The following is a 24,410-nucleotide window of genomic DNA, read 5'->3' as shown; positions in this document are numbered from 1 at the left end:
TCATAAGATGAGATGGCTTTCATAAACATTATAAAACATCTAAGATCATGTATAAAAAAAAGGATACCTCATACATAATGTCAAGCACAATCTCTAATCTTCAATATCATTACATGACTGAAACTGTACTTTTACATAACATTAATACATTTATCATGTCCACACTATCTATTACATATACCAGACTTCATTACTCTTGTAAACCTCCTGGTCTACCCTGTACCTGCAAATCCTGGGGAAATGGGAGAGGGGTGAGCTACTAGAGCCCAGTGAGCAGAATAATAAAACATTTAAAAACATATGATATCATGGAATGCATCACATCACAGCTAATCACATCAAGGATGAACCTGTCACCAATAGCCCTCTACATGGTCCAACTGTGCCAGAACGTAGAATGGGTCCTGGTCTTTCCCTTACATCTCATAACATAACAGTGTCCAACTGTGTCAGAACGTAGAATGGGTCCTGGTCTTTCCCTTACATAGTGCCAGCGAACGTAGAATGGGTCCCACTGGTCTTACATTCCGTACCGTACATATCGCATCGTCATATCATAGATCGAGGGCTATGGATCATCCAGCATTCATCCACATCAACATTTAAAATGTGCAATGCAATATATTCGTGAATTCTAATGCAAGCAACCTAATTCATCACATGGCATTCATGATGCATGAACATGCTCAAAACTATACGATTAATTTGCTTAAAAACATAAAGGTTTATTCCACTCACCTCTGGATAGCTCTGACCAGACACTGGGGCACCAGACTCACTGCTGGGGTCCTCGGTTCCTCGGGTCCGAACCTACACAGGTGCACTCAAATGAGGGACCAAACATACATGAATATAACTCTAAACTATCCCCCAAAAACCCCCTAAAACATCATGGAATAATCATAGAAAAACATGCAAGAAAGGGCTGGACAGGGCACTTTCGGCGGCAGATTCGGCGGCTGAAAGTCCCTCCAGAGCCGAAAGTCAGGCAGGTTCGGCGGCACCTTCAGCGGCCAAAACTCCCAGACAGAGGCGAAACTCATGCATGTTCGGCGGCACCTTCGGCGGCCGAAAGTCCCAGACAGAGACGAAAGTCTCCTTTCGGGGGCAAGCTTCGGTAGCCGAAGGCTGCCTCCACAAGCATGTTCGGCGGCCGAAAGTTCCTTCGGCTGCCGAACCTGGTTTCTCCCAGAATGGCAGAAACTCAGCTCCCCTATGCATTTATGCCTCCAATCTCATCCAAACATGCATAAACCTATTCTACAACACTCATACACAAGCATACAAGTTCCTAGGGGCATCAACTAACTAAAACCCCATCTATCACACATCCAACATACATTTGCAAGCCACATTGTTCAAAAATCACATCAAAAACCCATAAGCTCAACATAAGCTACACATGCATTTTCTACCCCATGAACTTGCATAAAACTTGCTTAAAACATAAAATAAGCTAGAGATCGACTCTTACCTCTTGAAGATCGAGGGTGGAGGCGATCTAACTTGGAGTTGGAAGAGATTTGAGTTCTTGAACCTCAAAGCTCCCAAAACTTGCTAAAAACTCGGAAATCTTCAAAACAAGATGAAAACTAGTTAAAAACTCGAAAGATCTGAAGGAAAAGACTCAAGATCGGTGAGGGGCGGCGGAGAAGTCACCTTGGCCGGAAATGGGGAAAAAGCTCGCCCGTTTTCGGCTAAGGGACCCTTTTATAGTGGCTGGCCAGGCCACGTTCAGGGGCCGAACGTGCCTCCGCATGCATGCCATGTTCGGCGGCCGAACTTGAGGTTCGGCGGCCGAACCTGGACTTCCCTCACTTATGCTTTCGGGGGCCTAAAGGCGCTCCCGAAGGCATGCATGTTCGGCGGCCGAACCTGAGTTTTCCTTCAAGGTTGTTTTTATGCAAAAACTCATTTCCATTTTACTTAAAACCATGAAATACCTTAAAACATTTTATGAAAACATGATTCTACCCTACTAGAGGCTTCCGACATCCGAGATTCCACCGGACGGTAGGAATTCCGATACCGAAGTCTAGCCAGGTATTACAAAACCTAACAAAGTTCAACTAACCTAAACATGCATTTATATCCCATGAATCAACTTAAAGCTTACTTAAAACATAAAATGAGTTCAAGATCGGCTCTTACCTCTTGAAGATCGAGAGAGAGACGACCTAAACTTGGAGAACCAAGGGAAAGAGCTCTTGAGTCTTCCAAGCCTCAAAACTTGCTTTAATGCTCAAAATCTTCAAAACAAAGTGAAAACTCATGAAAATCATGAAAGATTTGAAGAAAAAGACTCAAAATCGGTGAGGGACGGCGGAGAACTCACCTTGGCCGAAAATGGGGAGAAAAGCTCGCCCATTCGGACAAGGGGACCGTTTTATAGGTGGTTGGCCAGGCCACTTTCGGGGGCCTAACGTGCCTCCGCATGCATGCCATGTTCGGCGGCCGAACCTGGACTTCCCTCACTTATGCCTTCGGGGGCCTAAAGCACTCCCAAAGTGCATGCATGTTCGGCGGCCGAACTTGAGGTTCGGCGGCCGAACCTGAGTCTTCCTCTCAAGACCATTTTCATTCAAAACTTAGTTTCTTTCTTGCTTAAAACCATAAAATACATTAAAACATTTTATGAAAACATGGTTTTACCCTTCTAGAGGTTTTCGACATCCGAGATTCCATCGGGCGGTAGGAATTTCGATACCGAAGTCTAGCTGGGTATTACATTCTTCCCCCCTTAAGAACATTCGTCCTCGAATGTTCACCAAACAAACAGAGCATGGCATAAAACATAAACATACAAAGCATAAAACATCAACCTATAAACAACCCATAACACTCACCTTAAAAGAGATGAGGATATTGCTGGAGCATGGACTCCCGTGTCTCCCAGGTACACTCTTCGATGTTGTGGTGATTCCAAAGGACTTTCACCATCGGGATTTCCTTGTTCCTTAGCTTTCTGATCTGGGTGTCTAGGATCCGTACCGGCTGCTCAACATAGGTGAGATCCTCTTGGATCTCCATATCAGGCTCACTAAGAACCTTGCCCGGATCTGACACGAACTTTCTTAACATAGAAACATGGAAAACCGGATGGATTCTCTCCATTGAAGCAGGTAAATCCAGCTTATACGATACATTCCCGATCCTCTGCAAGATCTCAAAGGGTCCGATGTACCGTGGAGCTAGTTTACCTTTCTTCCCGAACCGAATCACCCCTTTCATTGGAGACACCTTGAGCAATACCAAATCCCCCTCCTGAAACTCTACTTGCCTTCTGCGGATATCTGCATAACTCTTTTGCCTGCTTGCAGCAGTCTTGATCCTTTCTCTGATTATGGGCACCACCCTGCTGGTGATCTCTACTAGCTTAGGCCCTGCCAAGGCCTTTTCTCCAACTTCCTCCCAACAGACAGGCGACCTGCACTTCCTTCCATACAAAGCTTCATATGGGGCCATCCCTATGCTGGCATGATGGCTGTTATTGTAGGCAAACTCCACTAAAGGTAGATGCTGCCTCCAAGAACCGCCAAAATCCAGCACACACATTCTAAGCATATCCTCTATTGTCTGGATGGTCCTCTCTGATTGTCCGTCCGTCTGTGGATGGAAAGCACTGCTAAAATCCAACCTGGTACCCATAGCATTCTGCAGACTCCGTCAAAACCTGGAGGTGAACTGGGGCCCTCTATCAGACACTATTGAAACAGAAACCCCATGCAATCTGACAATCTCATCAACATAGACCTGCGCCAACTTATCCACAGAATAGCCACTCCTGACAGGGATGAAGTGAGCAGATTTGGTGAGTCTGTCCACAATCACCCATATGGAGTCCAATCTGTTGGACGCCGCCGGTAGCCCCACCACGCAGTCCATAGCTATATTCTCCCATTTCCACTCTGGAATAGGTAGTGGGTTAAGCATTCCAGCCGGCTTCTGATGTTCCAGCTTCACCCTCTAACACACTTCGTAGGCTGACACAAACTGTGCCACTTCTCTTTTCATAGCTGGCCACCAATAAACCTTCTTCAGATCTTGATATATCTTGGTGGCTCCAGGGTGAACACTGTATCTGGCATTATGAGCCTCTCTCATAATGTCTCCTTTCAGCCCTACGTCATCTGGTACACACAATCTGCTCCCATAGCGGAGGATCCCCTTGCTGTCAAATCTGAACTCACTATCTTTGCCTGACTAAACAGTCCTGGCAATCTTCACTAACTCTGGGTCCTCATGCTGTTTCTGAGCCACCTGCTCCAGAAACACGGGTGCCACTCTCATCTGGGCAATCAAAGCACCTGTACCAGACAACTCCAACTGTAGACCTTCATTCATGAGCTCAAAGAACTCCCTCACTACTGGCCTCCTCTCTGCTGAAATATGGGACAAACTGCCAAGTGATTTCCGGCTTAAGGCGTCTGCCACAACATTCGCCTTACCCAGATGGTACTGGATCTTGCAATCATAGTCACTGAGCAGTTCTACCCATCTTCTCTGCCTCAAATTCAAATCTCTCTGACTCAGGATGTACTGCAGGCTTTTATGATCTGTGAAGATCTCACATTTAACCCCATAAAGGTAGTGCCTCCACATCTTGAGTGCAAAGATCACCGCTGCCATCTCTAGGTCGTGTGTAGGGTAATTCAACTCGTGCTTCTTCAGCTGCCTAGAAGCATAAGCAATCACCCTTTCATTCTGCATCAACACACAACCCAGTCCCACACGGGATGCATCACAATAGACTGAGAAGTCTTCATTACTAGATGGCAGAGCTAACACTGGTGCTGAAGTCAACCTCTTCTTTAGCTCCTCAAAGCTCTCCTCACACTGGTCGGTCCACACAAACCTCTGGTTCTTCTTAGTCAGTCTGGTCATGGGAGCTGCAATCTTAGAGAAGTCCTGGACGAACCTCCTATAGTAACCTGCCAAACCCAAGAAGCTCTTGATCTCTGTCACCGTAGTGGGTCTAGGCCAGTTAGCTACAGCTTCCACTTTCTTGGGGTCTACCTCGATTCCATTTTCTGACACCACATGCCCCAAGAATGAAATGCTCCTCAGCCAGAACTCGCACTTGGAGAACTTGGCATACAAGCCATGTTCCCTCAAGGTCTGCAAAACCAACCTCAGATGATGGGCATGCTCCTCTGCATTCCTGGAGTACACTAAGATATCATCTATGAAGACAATAACAAAGTGATCCAGGTACTGGCTAAACACTCTGTTCATGAGATCCATGAATGCTGCAGGGGCGTTGGTTAACCCAAACGGCATCACAAGGAACTCAAAATGCCCATATCTGGTCCTGAAGGCTATCTTCGGTACATCTTCTTCCCTTATCCTCAGCTGATGGTACCCTGATCTCAGATCTATCTTGGAGAAACAACCTGCTCCTACTAGCTGGTCGAATAGATCGTCGATCCTTGGCAACGGGTACTTATTCTTGGTAGTGACCTTGTTCAACTGCCTATAGTCGATACAAAGTCTGAGAGATCCATCCTTCTTTTTCACAAATAGCACTGGAGCACCCCAAGGTGAGGTACTCGATCGGATGAATCCTCTATCTACCAACTCTTGCAACTGCTCCTTAAGCTCCTTCAATTCTGCTGGTGCCATCCTGTAGGGAGGGATAGAGATCGGTCTAGTTCCAGGCATCAACTCAATTTCAAACTCTATCTCCTTAGCAGGTGGTAAACTTGGCAGCTCGTCTGGGAAAACATCTAAGAACTCTCTGACTACTGGCATTGAGGCGGGCTCTCTGACATGACTATCCAGCTCTCTCACATGAGCTAGAAAACCCTGACAACCCTTCCTGAGTAGCCTACAAGCCTGAAGGGCTGATATCAAACCTCTAGGTGTACTCCCCCTGTCTCCTCTGAAGACAACCTCTGACCCATCCTAACATCTGAACCTGACTACCTTGTCTCTGCAATCCAAGGTAGCACCATGGGTAGATAGCCAATCCATCCCTAGAATGACGTCAAATCTGTCAAATCTAGAACCACAAGGTCAGCGGACAGGCATCTTCCCTCCACAAAAATTGGACTACACTGGCAGACTGACTCTGCCACTGACGGGTCACACTTGGGTCCACTGACCCATAGGGGACACTCTAACCCAAAGACCATCAATCCCGACCTCTCGACGGCCCTCGGAGCAATGAAAGAATGAGATGCACCAAGGTCCATTAATGCATACACATCAGAACAACCAATGATGAGATTACCTGACACCACGGTGTTGGATGTGTTTGCCTCCTGCTGAGTCATGGTGAAGATCCGTGCTGGAGCTGACGGACCCTCACCCCTGAAACCCGCTGAAGAAGAGGCTGCCCCTCTTCCTCTGCCTCTGCCACTAGCCTGAGTCGCGGCTGGAGCTACTGGCTGAGCCACACTACCAGAAGCTGTCTGCTGAGACTGTGCCATAGAAGCTACTCTAGGACACTCCCGCGCCATGTGTCCCCCCTGCCCAACCAGACATACTCCCTTGTGCGGCTTCCCACACTTCATACATGCTGTAATACCTGCACCCGAGCTCGAGCCACTTCCTAATGCCAGACCTGACTTGATCTTGCTCCAGAACTTGTTCTTCTTGGACTTCCAGGAGCCTTTGTCCCACTTCTTACTGTTTGAACTCAGAGAAGAAGGGTCTAATCTACCCCCTCCTGGGGTCTTGGAACCAGAAGGCTGTGCCACTGATTGCTTGACTTTCCCTTCGATGATAGCACTAGCCTCCATCCTCCGAGCCATATCCACTATGGCATGGAAACTCTCCCTCTCTGCTGACTGAATCAAGGAGGAATACCTGGAATGGAGCCTCATGATATACCTCCTTGACTTCCTCTGATCTGTGTCCAGATTCTGCCCAGCATACGGCAACAGCTCCAAGAATCTGTCTGTGTACTCATCCACGCTCATCTCATCTGTCTGCCTCAACTGCTCAAATTCAATCATCTTCAATTCTCTTGAACTGTCAGGGAAAGCCCATCCTGCAAACTCATTTGCAAACTCCTCCCATGATAGGCTGTCCAACCTCGGGTTCACATAGTTCTTAAACCACTCTCGGGCCTTCTTGCATTTTAGTGTGAACACAGCCATCTGAATGGCTCTACTATCATCAGCTCTTATCTCATTTGTAATTGTCTTGACGCTCTCAAGGTACACAAACGGGTCATCACCGGTTTCAAACTGGGGAGCACCCAACTTCATGTAGTCGGTCATCTTAACCTTGCTCCCCCCAGATGAGCTATGTTCAGGCATTTGGGTTTCTGGGACAGTAGGTGCTACTGGTGGAGGAGGGGCTGCAGCATCCCCTGGGGTAGGATTTGTTGTACCTGGATAGAAAGATGGGGGTGGGTACATGGGGTACTGTGGGTACGGTGGGTAGAAAGGTGGGTATGGCATCTGAGAGTGATAAGGGTTAAAACTGGGGTAATCCGATGTACCTCCCATCGAATACCCGGGATTATGTGAAAAGGGTGGGTAATAAGGTGGCTGAACAAATTCCGAGGCCTGAGTGCCTCCTTGGGACTTTCCCATTCCCTCTTCCGACATACTTACTCCGAGACTGTCATCCCTCCTCTAATCCACATCCATCTGATCCCCCACATCCTCTGACATATCCTCTTACACTGTTCCCCTCACTGATCTGCTTCTACCCAGATCCAAAGACCTTCTAGGGTCTCTTACTACTCTTTCTCTGCTGGACCTACTAGACATTGCCCTAGGCAATGCAGGAGGACGGGCATCAGTGCCCTCGTCCTGGGGTGGTACTCCAGTCAATCGTGCAGATCGATGAGTCCCTCTCATCCTGTTTACTGAAAAACAGCACACATCACATAAACATTAGCATCAAATGGTTCATGTGCAAACACATGAACCCGCATCACATACATCACATACATAGCACATCATTAATGCACATGCATAAAATCATGGCATTTCACATCATCATTCAAGACAGGACTCTTTATCCTATCCTGGTGGACATGATCTTCCTATTCTGCTTAACCTTCTAGAACATCTATGAGCCCGACACTCTAGGTCCGACCATATGAACCTAGGGCTCTGATACCAATCTGTAACGACCCGAAAATCTGGACCGCTACCGGCGCTAGGATCCAGGTCGGCATAAGGCCGCCGGGACCCGTAGCAAGCCTAACATTCATCCTGTAAACCTGTTTAATCCCATACATGATCAACACATACATAATAATTTTGAACTTTTGCTTACATTCATTCATTCTTTCGTTCATTCACCAAACTCAACCTGTGCATGCACTAGACATAAACATAATCATAAACATTAACCCCTCTTTGGAGTCTCAACAATGCCCCAATGGGGTGACATCACATATATTGAGTTTGGTTACATAAGCATCATTAAAATCATGTACTCAAAGGGATTAACAACATACTAGGGTCAAGCACAACTATGAACCTCAATAGACATCATTACATTACATTTCTATACTATACTTTTACATTACATCACTTTCATGTCCACATCTAGCTATTACATACAACATAACTCTACTCCTGCTGACCTCCTGGTCTACCCTATACCTGCAAACCTGGGGGTTAAGGGAGAGGGGTGAGCTACTAGAGCCCAATGAGCAGAATAATAAAATATAGTATTTAAAACATATGATATCATGGAATGCATCACAGCACAAACATTTCACATCAAGGATGAACTTGTCACCACTTAGCCCTCTATACAGTCTAATTATGCCAGGGGCGTAGTGCAGGCTCGCCTGGACTTCCATAGCATACCATACATATCCAATCATGCCGGGGGCGTAGTGCAGGCTCACCCGGACTTCCATAGTCTGTCATGTCATACCATATAAGGGCTAATGGATCATTCAACATTCATCCACATCAACAACATAATGTGCAATGCGACATATTCGTGAATTCTAATGCAAGCACCCTAATATATCTCATGGCATTCGTGATGCATGATTCATGCTAAAACTTGCATTAATTCAAAACATAAGGTTTATTCTACTCACCTCAGGCTAACTCTGACAATGAACTGAAGCAGCTGACTCACTGCTGGGGTCCTCGGTTCCTTGGGTCCAAACCTACACAGGTGGACTCAAATAAGGGACCAAACATACTAGAACATGACTCTAAAAATATCCCCCAAAAACCCCTTAAAACACCTCAAAACAAACAAAGAATTCATGCAAAGGAGGGCTGAACAGGGCACTTTCGGCGGCAGGTTCGGCGGCCGAAAGTCCCTCTAGAGCCGAAAGTCATGCAAGTTCGGCGGCACCTTCAGCGGCCGAAAGTGCCCTCCAGAGACGAAAGTCCATTTTCGGGGGCAGGCTTCGGCAGCCGAAAGGCTTGCCTCACAGACAGGTTCGGCGGCCGAAAATCCTTTTGGCTGCCGAACCTGGTTTCTCCCAAAGGGCAGAAACTTGGCTCAACAAGCTCCCAAAGCCTCCCAAACTTCCAATCATGCATCCAACTCAACTAAAACATGCATACACACATACATCAACACCTAGGGGTCTCAAACTATCCTAAACCCCAACTACAACACATCAAACATGCATATCCAACACACATTGTCCATAAAATCACATAAAACCTTACAAAGTTCAACTAACCTAAACATGCATTTATACCCCATGAATCAACTTAAAGCTTACTTAAAACATAAAATGAGTTCAAGATCGGCTCTTACCTCTTGAAGATCGAGAGAGAGACGACCTAAACTTGGAGAACCAAGGGAAAGAGCTCCTGAGTCTTCCAAGCCTCAAAACTTGCTTTAATGCTCAAAATCTTCAAAACAAAGTGAAAACTCATGAAAGATTTGAAGAAAAGGACTCAAAATCGGTGAGGGACGGCGGAGAACTCACCTTGGCCGAAAATGGGGAGAAAAGCTCGCCCATTCGGACAAGGGGACCCTTTTATAGGTGGCTGGCCAGGCCACTTTCGGGGGCCTAACGTGCCTCCACATGCATGCCATGTTCGGCGGCCGAACATAAGGTTCGGCGGCTGAACCTGGACTTCCCTCACTTATGCCTTCGGGGGCCTAAAGCACTCCCAAAGTACATGCATGTTCGACGGCCGAACTTGAGGTTCGGCGGCCAAACCTGAGTCTTCCTCTCAAGACCATTTTCATTCAAAACTTAGTTTCTTTCTTGCTTAAAACCATAAAATACATTAAAACATTTTATGAAAACATGGTTTTACCCTTCTAGAGGTTTCCGACATCCGAGATTCCACCGGGCGTTAGGAATTCCGATACCGGAGTCTAGCTGGGTATTACAAATTTCATTATCTTTTGCTTTCTTTTTGTTTCTTTTTGCATCTTTTTACCCTATAACACACACCAAAATTTTTTTTTCACACATTTTTTCACTTTTTGCACTCACACAGAATTTTGTCTTAACTTTTGCTCTACTCAACATAGATAACAAGGTTAAAAGAGCTACCTATCTCATGACCCCATTGATTTTCCACCCCTTTAAGCCTAAATTGAATTAATTACAGTATGCTACCTTCACTTAGGAAATTCTTTTCTTGAATTAAAACTCTAAATTTACTATGGTCAAGGGAAATAAAAACATAAACACATGCAAATAAAAAGTTAGTGTAACTCCCTATGAGCTGATTTGCCCAAACTATTATGAAAAAGAAAAGGAAAATAAAAATCAGCACAAAAGCACAAATCATAAAACCTGTTCCTATGGCCAAATAAGCTATGAACAGAGCTAGTAGCCACTTGAACAAGTGACTAACTGAGTAACCGGGGGTGGGTATCACCAATATGCACCTTCGCGTAAAAAGGTTAGTGACTTTTTCAGGCAAGAATAAAAAGTGCTGCTGAATAAAATAAAATAAAATGCTCAAGTAAGGGCATGTCGCTCTTAGAAGTTGCATTGAGCTTATACAAAGAGAATAAGCATGATGGAATCAAAAACCTTTCTTTTGACCATAGTAGGTGAGGGGAAACAAGGAAAAGAGAGAACAATCTTGGTGAATGTAGTCCATACTGTAATACTTCAATTTGGGAGTCTAGGGGGGCTAATTAAGTGGTACTTAGGCTCAAAAGAAAAAGGGGCTTGATTGACTAAGTTGTTTGTTGCTTGAGGACAAGCAAAAAGCTAGGTGTGGGGGTATTTGATCAAGCATAAATTAGCCACATTTTTATTATCTTTATCAATACTTATTTACACATTTTTCAGCTTAATTTATGGTTTTTATCTTGTTTTTACAGAAAATGAAGAAATTGGAAAATTAAAGAAAAAGTGCAGAAAAAGCTGGAAAAGTGATTGGGTCAGAGTGATTTGGCCAAATCACGCGCAGAGACTGGCCAAATCACTTGCAGAGACAGAAAAACTGGACAGACTCACAGAAAGCGATTGGGGCAAGTGATTTGCCCAAATCACCCGCCCCAATCACAATGATAGCAGAAATTGACAGCAGAGCGGGAAAAAGGGAAAAATCAAATTTAAAAAGAATAAAAGCCCAAATTCACTTCAAACACTGCCAGCTCATATCCAAAAGCCACAAGGATGTCCTTCTACCAAGAGAATTACATCTACAATAAAATACAAAATCCAAGGAGGAATCAAACACTACAAAGAAGACCAAATCAAATTGAGATTTCAAAACCCTAATCAAATTGGAATTGGAATTCTCCAGCTATAAAAGGGCAGCATCCAAACCAGCAAGGGGGCATCCAATCTTCGAAAATCTGCAGAAAATACAGCAGCTTGTCCTTTTCTTCCTTTCTTCTTTCTTTTGTGTATTTTGCCCACCATGAGTGGCTAATTTCCTTCTTTTCTAGTTGAAGTTGAGGAAATTCAGATTTGTGATGAATTGGGAGATTTAATACTCCATTATTAAACTCTTATTTGCTTTCAATATTTATGCAACTTGATCTTTTCTATAATTGTTACTTTGCTTTTAGAATCAATAAGGGCCCATTGCTTTTAAATTGCTTGAGTAATAAATTGTTTGAATGATTTAAGTCCGTAATTTCTTATATTATTTGAACACAAATATAATCAGTTGCATAATCTAGACTTGACCACGCGGTTGGCAAGGATAGAATTGGGTTTCTCTAAGTCTTAATGCAGTCAACAGTTGTTCGATGCTAAATGCCCCAAGGACGTTCCTTGGCAACTTGTTGATTAGTGTTTGATTGGCGAACGTTTCCTAATCAAACTAGAACTAAGGAGGAATTTGGTTGTGAGAATCGTCTTCCACAACCAAAACTAATTTATTGAAATAAAATAGGAGTCTTAGATAATCAACAATCAATTCTGAACAAAATGAAATTGACTCACACTTCAGCTAGAATCCCTTTCCCATTGATATTCTCACTTATTTAAATTATTGCTTTCTCTTGCTTTCTAGATTTAATTTATCAAAAAAAAATCCCCCTCTTTTAATTATTTGTTATTTATTTGCCTTAGTCATTATTAGGAAAATATTTGGTGTCAATTCCCTGTGGTTCAACCCTATTGCCACTATCTGCAAGTTAATTGTTGATTGTTTAATAGGTTTATTTTTGACGGCTTCGACAACCGCTATCAGAAAGAAATTGAGTTTTTAAAAGAAAAGTACCAAGGAAGGAAAGCCAGGTTTGGCCGCCAAACATGGTGCAGTTTAGGGAGCACCTTTGGCCCCCGAAGGTGGTCTGGCCAGCCACCTATAAAAGGCCCCATGTCCGAAAATAGGCGAGTTTTCTTCTCCATTTTCGGGCAAAGGCGAGTCCATGCCCTTCCATGGTTAGTTTTGATGTTTTTCTTCAAATCTCTTCAAGTTTTAACAAGTTTTAACTTGGTTTTGAATATTTTTGAGCTAAGAATGAAGTTTTGAAGGTTGGAGACCACGGAGCTGGATTTCTCCCTATCTCCGAGTTTTGATCGCCTCTCCTCTCAATCTTCAAGAGGTAAGTGGAGATCCTATCCTTCTTTTATGTTTTATAAAAGTTTTGAGGGGTTTTAGAGAGCTTTGATGCATAATTAGAGTAGTTGTAAAAGTTAGGGTTTTTGTGAGTTAAATGATGAAATGTATGTTAAATGTGTTGTTATGTTAATGTTGTTGGGGTATAGGTTAGTTTTAAGCCCCTAAATGCTTGAGGATGTGTTTATGCATGTTTTTGCTTAAAATGGTTTGAGTTTGGAGAGTTTGGGAGGCAATGTGCATAAGAGGCTTGAGTTCTGCCATTCTGGAAGAACTCAGGTTCGGCAGCCGAAGCCATGTTCGGCCGCCGAACTTGCCTGGGGAGGCAGTTTGGCTGCCGAACCCTGCCCCCGAAATTTTGGACTTTCGGCTCTGGAGGGGAGTTTCGGCCGCCGAACCTGCCCCCGAAGGTTGGTGAGTTTTGGCTCTAGAACCACTTTCGGCCGCCTAACCTGCCGCCGAAAGTGGCTGAGTTTTGGCTCTGGAGGGACTTTCGGCTGCCAAACCTGCCGCCGAAAGTGCCCTGTTCAGCCTTCCTTTGCATGTTTTCTATGATTGTTTTAAGGTGTTTTAGGGGGGTTTTTGGGGGGATGTTTAGAGTTATGTTAGTATATGTTTGGTCCCTCATTTGAGTCCACATGTGTAGGTTTCGACCCGAGGAACCAAGGACTCCAGCAATGAGATAGCTACTTCAGAGTATTTTCAGAGTCAGCCTGAGGTGAGTAGAATGGATCTTTATGTTTCAAAGCAAATAAATTTTGAGCATGTTCATGCATCACGAATGCCATGATATATACTAGGGTGTTTGCATTAGAAATCATGAATATGTTGCATTGCATATTATGATGTTGATGTGGATGGATGTTGGATGACCCATTAACCTTCGATATGATATGATGACGATGATACGGTATGGAAGTCCAGTGAGGCCCATTCTATGCCCCTGGCACAGAGTAAGAGAAAGACCAGTGAGGCCCATTCTACGCCCCTAGCACATTGGAATGTTATGTTATGTTATGTAAAGAGAAAGACCAGTGAGGCCCATTCTACGCCCCTGGCACCAATGGAATGTGTAGAGGGCTATTGGTGACAAGTCCATCCTTGATGTGGATTGTTTGTGATGTGATGCATTCCATGAAAGCATGTGTTTTAATATATTGTTTTACTATTCTGCTCACTGGGCTCTAGTAGCTCACCCCATTCCCTTAACCCCTAGGCTTGCAGGTTCGGGATAGACCAAGAAGTCAGCAAGAGTAAAAGTCTTATGTATGTAATAGTTAGTTGTGGACATGAAAGATAATGTAATGTAAAGTATTGTACAAAATGTAATGAGTATTAGAATTGTGCTTGACCCTAGTGTGTATGGTTAAACCCTTTTGTTCATGATCATTATGAAATGTTTAAATGTTGAGAAATGTAAACCAAGCTTGATATATGTAATGTTGACCCAACTAGAGCAATTGATGAGGGCTCTAGTATGGGGTTTGTATGTTTAATGTTATGGTGCATGCACAGGTCGAGCTTGGTAGATGAAAAAGTTTAAAATTTTTATGTAAATGTATGATCATGTATGGGATTTATCAGGTATGACATGGTGTATGTTAGGCTTGCTACGGGTCCCGGCGACCTTAAGTCGATCTGGATCCTAGCGCCGGTAGCGGTCCGATTTCGGGTCGTTACAGGCATAACCAGTAGTTCCTATTACCCAACCATCTAGACCTAACCCATGAGTAGGAAGTACGGTAAAGATGATAGATTACCCGAAGTTAGATGCTCCTAAGTATAAGGAGGAAAGTGACCCGTTTGAGTATATCCAAGTAGTAAAGATGATAACTGATAAGTTAGGTGCTAGTGAAAGTAGAGCCATCTAGATGACAGGATTCACTGTGAAGTTCATGAAAGGCTAAGGATTGGTTCAAGAACTCTATGGAACAAAAACTAGATAGCTTGTCTTGGAAACAATTTGCAAATGAGTTTATAGGATAGGCTTTTCCAAATAGTTCAAGGGAGTTCAAGGTTATAGAGTTTGAGCAATTGAGACTTATGACACAAAACAAAACAAAGCTAGGAGGTGCGCCATGAGACTCCACTCTAGGTATTCCTCCTTGATCTTATCAGTAAAGAGAGAGAGAGAGTTTCCACATCATAGTGGATGTAGCTAAAGAGGTGGAGGCCAATGTCATCATTCAGGGAACAGTGAAATAGCAGGTGTCATAATTGTCAGGTTCCAAGGCCTCGAGTATAGGGAAGTTTGATCTCTATTCTCTTAGTTCAACTGCCACAAGAAAAAAAAATAGAGTAAGTCCACTAAGAGAAAATCAATAAGAATAAGTTATGAAACAGGTTCAAGTCTGGTTTGGGAATGGATAGTGATTTAGGTTTTGGTTTAGATAGCTCTACATGTATCAGATGTGGGAAGCCACACAAAGGACCTTATCAGTTTGGACTACAACTTGTTACTAGTGTGGTAGAAGGGACACATGGCATGTGAGTGTCCTAATGCAGTCAGGATGGTATAGTCCCAGCAGACAGCTTGTGGTGGTATAGCTCAGCCAGCAGCTTTAGTAATATCTAAAGGTAGAGGAAGAGGGACAACCTTTTCAATAGGTTCCCCAAGAGAATGTCCTTCAGCACCAACATGGATCTTCACCATGACACAGCAGGAGGCCAACACATCAAACATAGCAGTGTAAGGTAAACTCATTATTAGGTGTTCTGATGTATATACTCTCATGGATCCTAGTGCCTCTGATTCTTTTGTTTCTCTAAGGGCCATAAATAGACTGGTTTGATAGCTTCTAGGCTCGAGTATCCTCTTTGGATCAATGGCCTCAAGTGTGATCCATCTTTGACGCAGTCAATTTATCAGTTCAGTTCAATTATAGTTGAGGGCAGGTACCTTCCAGCTGATCTTATGGTTTTAGATTTGACTGATTTTGATGTCATTATAAGGATGGATTGGCTCTCTACTTATGGTGCTACCTTGGATTGAAAAGACAAGGTTAGGTTCAGAGGGCAAGATAGATCAGAGGTCATCTTTCGAGGGGACATGTCAAGTATGCCTAGGGGTTTGATATTTGCTTTACAGACTCATAGGTTGCTTAGGAGGGGTTGTTAGGGATTTCTTACTCATATTAGAGAGTTTGACAGTTAGGTCAGGAAACTAGCTTTAGTGCCCATGGTTAGAGAGTTCCTAGATGTGTTTCTAGAATATCTGCTAAGGTTACACCTAATAGGAAAATAGAGTTTGAAATTGAGGTGTCGCCAGGTACAAGACGTATCTTTATTCTTCCCTATAGAGTTGAAAGAATTGAAGGAACAATTGCAAGAGTTGGTAGATAAAGGCTTCATCTGACCTAGTACCTCACCTTAGGGTGCTCCAATATTGTTTGTGAAAAAGAAAAATGAATCTTTGAGATTTTTTATTGACTACAAATAGTTGAACAAAGTCACTACTAAGAATAAGTATCTTTTATCCAGGATTGATGATCTATTTGACCAACTAGATTTGAGATATGGGTATCACAAGTTAAAAATCAGAGAAGAGGATGTGTTTAAGATATCTTTTCAGGACTAGATTTGGGCATTCTAGTTATTTCGTTCGGGCTGACCAATATTGTAATACCCGGCTAGAATCCGGCACCGGAATTTCTATTGTCTGGTGGAATCCGGGGTGTTGGGATTCTATATAAGGGTAGGAGTTATGTTGTCTAAGTGTTATGATGTGTTTTCTAGTTGAAATGAACCAAGGCAGAGGAGCCAAGTTCGGCCGCCGAAGATAAGTTCGGCCGCCGAAAGTGCCCAATGTTCGGCTTCCAAAGTTCAAGTTCGGCCCCCGAATGTTGCATGGTTTTGCATGCGATTCGGCAGCCGAAGCTGAGTTGGTCAGCCAGCTTTTGAGCAATCCTTAGTCAGCATTTTGGACAGGTGTTATGTCCAATTTGTTGCCAGAAGCTTGGCCACGTCTCCCCTGGTGTATTTGCTGAGTTTGAGCAGCTCATCATTTACAAGGGTTTGCATGTTTTGAAGCAAAAAGCTAAGTTTGTGAGAGTTTGAGAGGTTGAGGAGAGTTGGTCCATTTCAGAGTGTTCAGCTTCTTGTGACAGGAGGTAAGTAATGCTCTTGAACATGTTTATGTGTTTTCTGAAGGTTGTATGGCAGTTAAGGGAAAGAGATGTATGTGTAGGTTATTAATGATAGTTTTGATGATTTATGCAAGTATTCATGTTTATGTGTTATGCTTGATTTGCTTGTTGGGGTGTTTAGGTAGTTTTGGACCCCTATGTCCATATACATGAGTATATGTGTGTTGAGGAGTTGGAGTATATATGGTTTGAGTGGTTGAAGGGAAGGAGAAGATGGTTTGCCGTTGAAGCTGAGTTCTGGATGAACTCAGGTTCGGTAGCCGAAGGTTCATTCGGCCGCCGAACCTCTTGCATGGTAGCTTAGGCTGCCACAGCCTGTTTTGCATGTTCGGCTCTGTTTGGGGGATTCGGCCGCCGAAGGTGCCGCCGAAGGTGCTTGAGTTTCGTCTCTGGAGAGGACATTCGGCCGCCGAACTTGCCGCCGAAAGTGTCCTGTCCAGCTTTCTTTTGCATGCTTTGCATGGATAGTTGAGTGAGTTTAAGGGGATTCTTAGGGAAGTTTAAGAGAGTTATTCTACGCTTGTTTGGTCCCTCATTTGAGTCCATCTGTATAGGTACAGACCAGAGGAACCAGAGAGAGCAGCAGTGAGTACTGCTCCAGAGGTTCAGAGCCTGCAGAGTCAGTCAGTCCAGATAGCCAGAGGTGAGTGGAACTAAACTGATGACTTGTAATTGAACCACAAACTGCTTTTAGCATATCTCATGCATCATGTTTATGCCATAGGTTGATTGCATTAGTAGTCACGAATATGTTGCATTGCATTGTTATTTGGTGATGTGAGTGAATGCTGAATGATCCAATAGTCTCAGACAGGAAGTCCAGGAGCCTTTGACTACGCCCTGGCAGGTATAGCGAAGTCCAGGAGCCTTTGACTACGCCCTGGCAGGTATAGCAAAGTCCAGGAGCCTTTGACTACGCCCTGGCAATGGTAAGTACAGAGGTGTTATATACACATATACATATATGACAGGAAGACCAGGTGCTCGATTCTACGCCCTGGCACAGAGTTACTGGGACTATGTGGTGACAGGTTTACTCTTGATGTGGCTTGTCTGTGATATGGTGCATTTCATGCGATCATATTTTACTGAGATGTTTTACTGTTCTACTCACTGGGCTATAGAGCTCATCCCACTCCCTTAACCCCAGTTTGCAGGTTCAGTGTACAGTGTACAGGGACAGTCCAGCAGAGTACAGGAAAAGTAAAGAGATCTGTAATAGCTTAGAGTGGACATGTAATAATAAAGAGATGTATTAGTTGTTGCTTGACCTCGTGATGTATGTTTTGTACATGATCTGTATATGTATATATGTTTTCCTGTATGTGAAAACCAGGCTTAACAGGTATGAGTTAACCCATCTAGAGCAAGCTCTAGTCAGGGATACAGAGTACAGAGTACATGAGTACAGAGTACAGAGACAGTGCATGCACAGGTTAAGCCTTGGTTCAGAAAAGAGTTTTATTTGCACAGAAAATGTATGATCATGTATGAGGTTTACAGGTACACAGAGAGTATAGCAGGCTTGCTACGGGTTCTGGCGGCCTTAAGCCGACCTGAATCCTAGCGCCGGTGACGGTCCATTTTAGGGTCGTTACAGATTGGTATCAGAGCCCTAGGTTCACATGATCGGACCTATAGAGACAGTGTTGGACTCAGACAGGTTAGAAGTGGTCAAGCACAATAGGAAATCATGTCCACTAGGATAGGGTCTTGAGTCCTATCTGCTATGATATGCCATGAGTGTTGTATGTGCATGATTGATATGTGATGTTTATGTGCTAAAGTGGTATGTTATATGTTGTGTTCCAGAATAAAGATGCGAGGAACTCGTCGATCAGCTCGATTGACTGGAGTCCCACCAGAGAATGAGAGACCAGCTGCTCGTCCTCCTGCATTGCCAAGGGCAAGGTCTCAGAGATCTAGCAGGGAAGGTACGTCAATAGACCCTAGAAGGTCTGTCGACGAGAGCAGAAGAGGAACAGCTAGGGGAGGAAGATCAGAGGAAAGGAGGGAAGCTATGGAGATTGATCAGTCTAGAGATGACAGCATGGGTATAGGCAGTTTTGAGGAAGGTATGGGAGAGTCACAGGGAGGTGCTCAGACCTCAGGTTTTGGCTATCCAGAGTATCCGATGGGAGGTATGTCGGAGTACTCGAGTTTTGTGCCATATCCTCCTTATATGCCTTATATGCCTTATCCTCCTTATTACCCACCATATCCGATGTATCCATCTTCCCCTACCCATCCAAGTGCAGCACACCTAGAGCCAAATGACCCAGTACCACCACCAGAACCAGTAGCCCCTGTTGGTGAAAGACATGAACCTAGCTCATCTGGAGGTAAAGTCCAAATGACGGAGTACTTGAAATTGGATGCTCCTAAATACAACACGGGAGATGATCCATTTGATTACCTCAGAGCAGTTAGGATGATCACCAGTGAATTGGGAGCAGATGATAGGAGAGCCATTGAGATGGCAGGTTTCACATTAAAATGCAAGAAAGCCAGAGAATGGTTTAAGAATTATGTGGAGCCTAGAATGGACAGCATGTCATGGGGAGAGTTCGCCAATGAGTTTGCAGGGTGGGCTTTTCCTGACAGTTCGAGGGAGATGAAAGTAATTGAATTTGAACAGTTGAGACAGACAGATGAGATGAGTGTTGATGAATTCACAGATAAGTTCCTGGATTTGCTTCAGTACGTGGGTCAAGCCTATGATACTGATCAGAAGAAAGCAAGGAGATATACGATGAGACTGCATCCCAGGTATGCTTCCTTGATTCTTCCAGCAGAAAAGGAGAGTTTCCATACTATAGTAGACGCAGCCAGGAAAATGGAAGCTAGTGCCACTATTCAGAAACAGTCAAAGGCACAGGCTTCGGGTTCTAAAGCCCCCACACCAAGTAGTAAAAGATGGGATAGAGCAAAAGGAACAAAGAGTAAGTTCTGGAGTAAAGTCAAGTCAGGTCTGGGAATAGGTAGTGGCTCAAGCTCTGGCACAGCTCCAGTCTGCAGACGATGCGGAAAACCACATGGAGGAGTTTGTCGGTTGGGATCTACAGCTTGTTTTCGATGTGGACAGGAAGGGCATATTGCTCGGGATTGTCCGCAGATGACTTTTGCACCATCCCAGCAGATGAGTTCAGGCAGTGTGGTACAGCCAGTTGTACGGCCAGCAGCTCCAGTCATGCCTTAGACTAGTGGCAGAGGTAGAGGGAGAGGGGTAGCCTCTACTTCAGCAGCAGGTTCCCGAGGTGGAAATCCGGTAGCCCCAGCACGGATTTTCACAGTGACACAGGAGGAGGCTAACACGTCGAACACAGTGGTGTCAGGTAATCTCATCATTGGGTGTTCAGATGTGTATGCTTTGATGGACCCCGGTGCTTCTCATTCCTTTATTGCTTCACGAGCCATAGAGCGATTGGGTTTGATCAGTTCTGAGTTAGAGTATCCTCTCTGGGTCAGTGGACCTAGATGTGACCCATCAGTGGCAGTGTCAGTCTGTCGTTTCAGTCCAGTGTTCATAGAGGGTAGATGCCTTCCAGCTGACCTTGTGGTTCTAGACTTGACAGATTTTGATGTCATTCTAGGGATGGATTGGCTATCTGCATATAGTGCGACGTTGGACTGTCGAGAGAAGCTAGTGAGTCTCAGAGACCAGGATGGGTCAGAGTGTGTCTTCAGAGGAGACAGGAGAGGTACACCCAGAGGTATGATTTCAGCCCTTCAGGCTCGTCGTTTGCTTAGGAGGGGTTGTCAGGGGTTTCTAGCTCATGTGAGAGAGCTAGACAGTCAGGTTAGGGAACCAGCCACAGTACCAGTAGTCCGAGAGTTTCTCGATGTGTTCCCAGACGATTTGCCAGGACTACCACCTGATAGGGAGATAGGGTTTGAAATTGAATTACTGCCAGGTACCAGACCTATCTCTATTCCTCCCTACAGGATGGCGCCAGCTGAGTTAACAGAGTTGAAAGAACAGTTGCAGGACTTGGTAGATAAGGGTTTCATCCGCCCTAGTACCTCACCTTGGGGTGCTCCAGTGCTCTTTGTCAGAAAGAAGGATGGATCCCTCAGACTTTGTATCGACTATAGACAGTTGAACAAGGTCACTACCAAGAATAGGTATCCCTTACCTCGGATTGATGATCTATTTGATCAGCTAGCTGGAGCAGGTTGTTTCTCGAAAATAGATCTGAGATCCGGGTATCATCAGTTGAGAGTCAGAGAGGCAGATGTGCCTAAGACAGCTTTCCGGACCAGATATGGGCATTATGAGTTCTTAGTGATGCCGTTCGGGTTGACTAACGCCCCTGCAGCATTTATGGACCTCATGAACAGGGTATTCAGTGAGTTTCTGGATCACTTTGTCATTGTGTTTATCGATGATATCTTAGTGTATTCCAGAGATGCAGAGGAGCATGCCCAGCATCTGAGGATTATTCTGCAGACACTGAGAGAGCATGGTTTATATGCCAAGTTCTCGAAGTGTGAGTTTTGGTTGGGGAGCATTGCCTTCTTGGGACATGTGGTATCAGCAGAGGGTATTGAGGTAGACCCCAAGAAGATAGAGGCTGTAGCTAACTGGCCCAGACCCACGACAGTGACTGAGATTAAAAGCTTTCTGGGACTGGCAGGTTACTACAGGAGGTTCGTTCAGAACTTCTCAAAGATAGCAGCTCCTATGACCAAATTGACTCAGAAGAACCAGAAGTTTATCTGGTCAGACCAGTGTGAAGAAAGCTTTGAGGAGCTCAAGAGGAGATTGACAACAGCACCAGTGTTAGCTCTGCCTGTCAGTAATGAAGAGTTCACAGTGTTCTGTGATGCATATCGAGTGGGATTGGGTTGTGTATTGATGCAGAGTGATAGAGTCATAGCGTATGCTTCTAGACAGTTGAAGAAGCACGAGTTGAATTACCCTACCCATGACCTAGAGATGGCAGCAGTTATCTTTGCACTTAAGATGTGGCGGCATTACCTCTACGGGGTTAAATGCGAGATCTTCACTGATCACAAGAGTTTACAGTACATCTTGAGTCAGAGAGAGCTGAATTTGAGGCTGCGGAGATGGGTAGAATTGCTCAGTGATTATGATTGTAAAATCCAGTATCACCCGGGTAAGGCGAATGTTGTCGCAGACGCCCTAAGCCGGAAGTCACTAGGCAGTTTATCCCATATAGCAGCAGAGCGGAGACCAGTTGTGATGGAGCTTTATAAGCTCTTTGACGAGGGATTACAGCTAGAGTTGTCTGGTACAGGTGCGTTGATAGCACAGATGAGAGTGACACCTGTGTTTCTGGAGCAGATAGCTCAGAGACAGCATGAGGACCCTGAGTTGATGAAAATTGCCAGGACTGTTCAGTTAGGCAATAGTGTAGAGTTCAGATTTGACAGCAAAGGGATCCTTCGCTATGGGAGTCGACTTTGTGTACCAGATCGGGGCAGTGTGAAAGAAGACATTATGAGGGAAGCTCATAATGCGAGGTATAGTGTTCACCCAGGAGCCACCAAGATGTATCAGGATCTGAAAAGGGTTTATTGGTGGCCAGCCATGAAGAAAGAAGTGGCGCAGTTCGTGACAGCCTGTGAGGTTTGTCAGAGGGTGAAATTAGAGCATCAGAAACCAGCCGGAATGCTTAACCCATTACCGATTCCAGAGTGGAAATGGGAGAACATAGCCATGGATTTTGTAGTGGGTTTACCAGTAGCGTCCAACAGGATAGACTCGATATGGGTGATTGTGGACAGACTCACGAAATCTGCTCATTTTCTTCCAGTACGGAGTAACTATTCTGTGGATAAGTTGGCACAGGTCTATCTGGATGAAATAGTGAGATTACATGGAGTTCCAGTATCTATAGTTTCAGACAGAGGACCTCAGTTTACCTCCCGCTTTTGGCGGAGTCTACAGAGTGCGTTGGGCACGAGATTGGATTTTAGTACTGCTTTCCACCCACAGACTGATGGACAGTCAGAAAGGACCATCCAGACCATAGAAGATATGCTTCGCCTATGTGTGTTAGACTTTGGCGGTTCTTGGAGGCAGCATCTACCTTTGGTGGAGTTTGCCTACAATAACAGCCATCATGCGAGCATCGGGATGGCTCCTTATGCAGCTTTGTATGGGAGGAAGTGCAGATCCCCTGTTTGCTGGGAAGAGGTAGGAGAGACGGCTCTTGCAGGGCCAGAGGTAGTAGACATTACCAGTAGAATGGTGCCCATGATCAGAGAGAGAATCAGAACAGCTCAGAGTAGACAGAAAAGTTATGCAGACGTTCGCAGAAAACAGTTAGAGTTTCAGGAGGGTAATTGGGTATTGCTGAAAGTGTCTCCAATGAAAGGAGTGGTTCGTTTTGGAAAGAAAGGTAAATTGGCTCCACGGTACATTGGACCCTTTGAGGTGTTGCAGAGGATCGGAAATGTGTCGTATAAGCTGGATTTACCTGCTTCTATGGAGAGAATTCACCCGGTATTTCATGTTTCTATGCTACGACAGTTTGTGTCAGATCCGAATCAGGTTCTGAGTGAGCCTGAGGTGGAGATTCATACGGATCTCACCTAGATAGAGCAGCCAGTGCGGATTCTGGACACGCAGATCAGACAGCTAAGGAACAAGGAAATTCCGATGGTGAAAGTTTTATGGAACCACCATAATCTAGAAGAGTGCACCTGGGAGACGCGGGAGTCTATGCTCCAGCAGTATCCACATCTGTTTTGAGGTTAGTTTCCTCCTTGTGTTTTGTTTTTGTTGTTTTAGGAACATTCGAGGACGAATGTTCTTAAGGAGGGGAGAATGTAATACCCGGCTAGAATCCGGCACCGGAATTTCTATTGTCTGGTGGAATCCGGGGTGTTGGGATTCTATATAAGGGTAGGAGTTATGTTGTCTAAGTGTTATGATGTGTTTTCTAGTTGAAATGAACCAAGGCAGAGGAGCCAAGTTCGGCCGCCGAAGATAAGTTCGGCCGCCGAAAGTGCCCAATGTTCGGCTTCCGAAGTTTAAGTTCGGCCCCCGAATGTTGCATGGTTTTGCATGCGATTCGGCAGTCGAAGCTGAGTTGGTCAGCCAGCTTTTGAGCAATCCTTAGTCAGCATTTTGGACAGGTGTTATGTCCAATTTGTTGCCAGAAGCTTGGCCACGTCTCCCCTGGTGTATTTGCTGAGTTTGAGCAGCTCATCATTTACAAGGGTTTGCATGTTTTGAAGCAAAAAAGCTAAGTTTGTGAGAGTTTGAGAGGTTGAGGAGAGTTGGTCCATTTCAGAGTGTTCAGCTTCTTGTGACAGGAGGTAAGTAATGCTCTTGAACATGTTTATGTGTTTTCTG

At 44.6% G+C, this 24,410-nt stretch overlaps 1 pseudogene; it reads left to right on the top strand.

Annotated features, from left to right (window-relative positions):
• Positions 1 to 16,515, top strand: part of LOC122721956 — a 37,232-nt pseudogene extending 20,717 nt beyond the window's left edge.
• Positions 16,516 to 24,410: the final 7,895 nt, after the last annotated feature.

Source organism: Manihot esculenta, chromosome 15 (assembly GCF_001659605.2).
Source record: "Manihot esculenta cultivar AM560-2 chromosome 15, M.esculenta_v8, whole genome shotgun sequence".
Lineage (NCBI taxonomy): Eukaryota > Viridiplantae > Streptophyta > Magnoliopsida > Malpighiales > Euphorbiaceae > Manihot > Manihot esculenta.
This window is presented reverse-complemented; position numbering and strand designations above follow the sequence as displayed.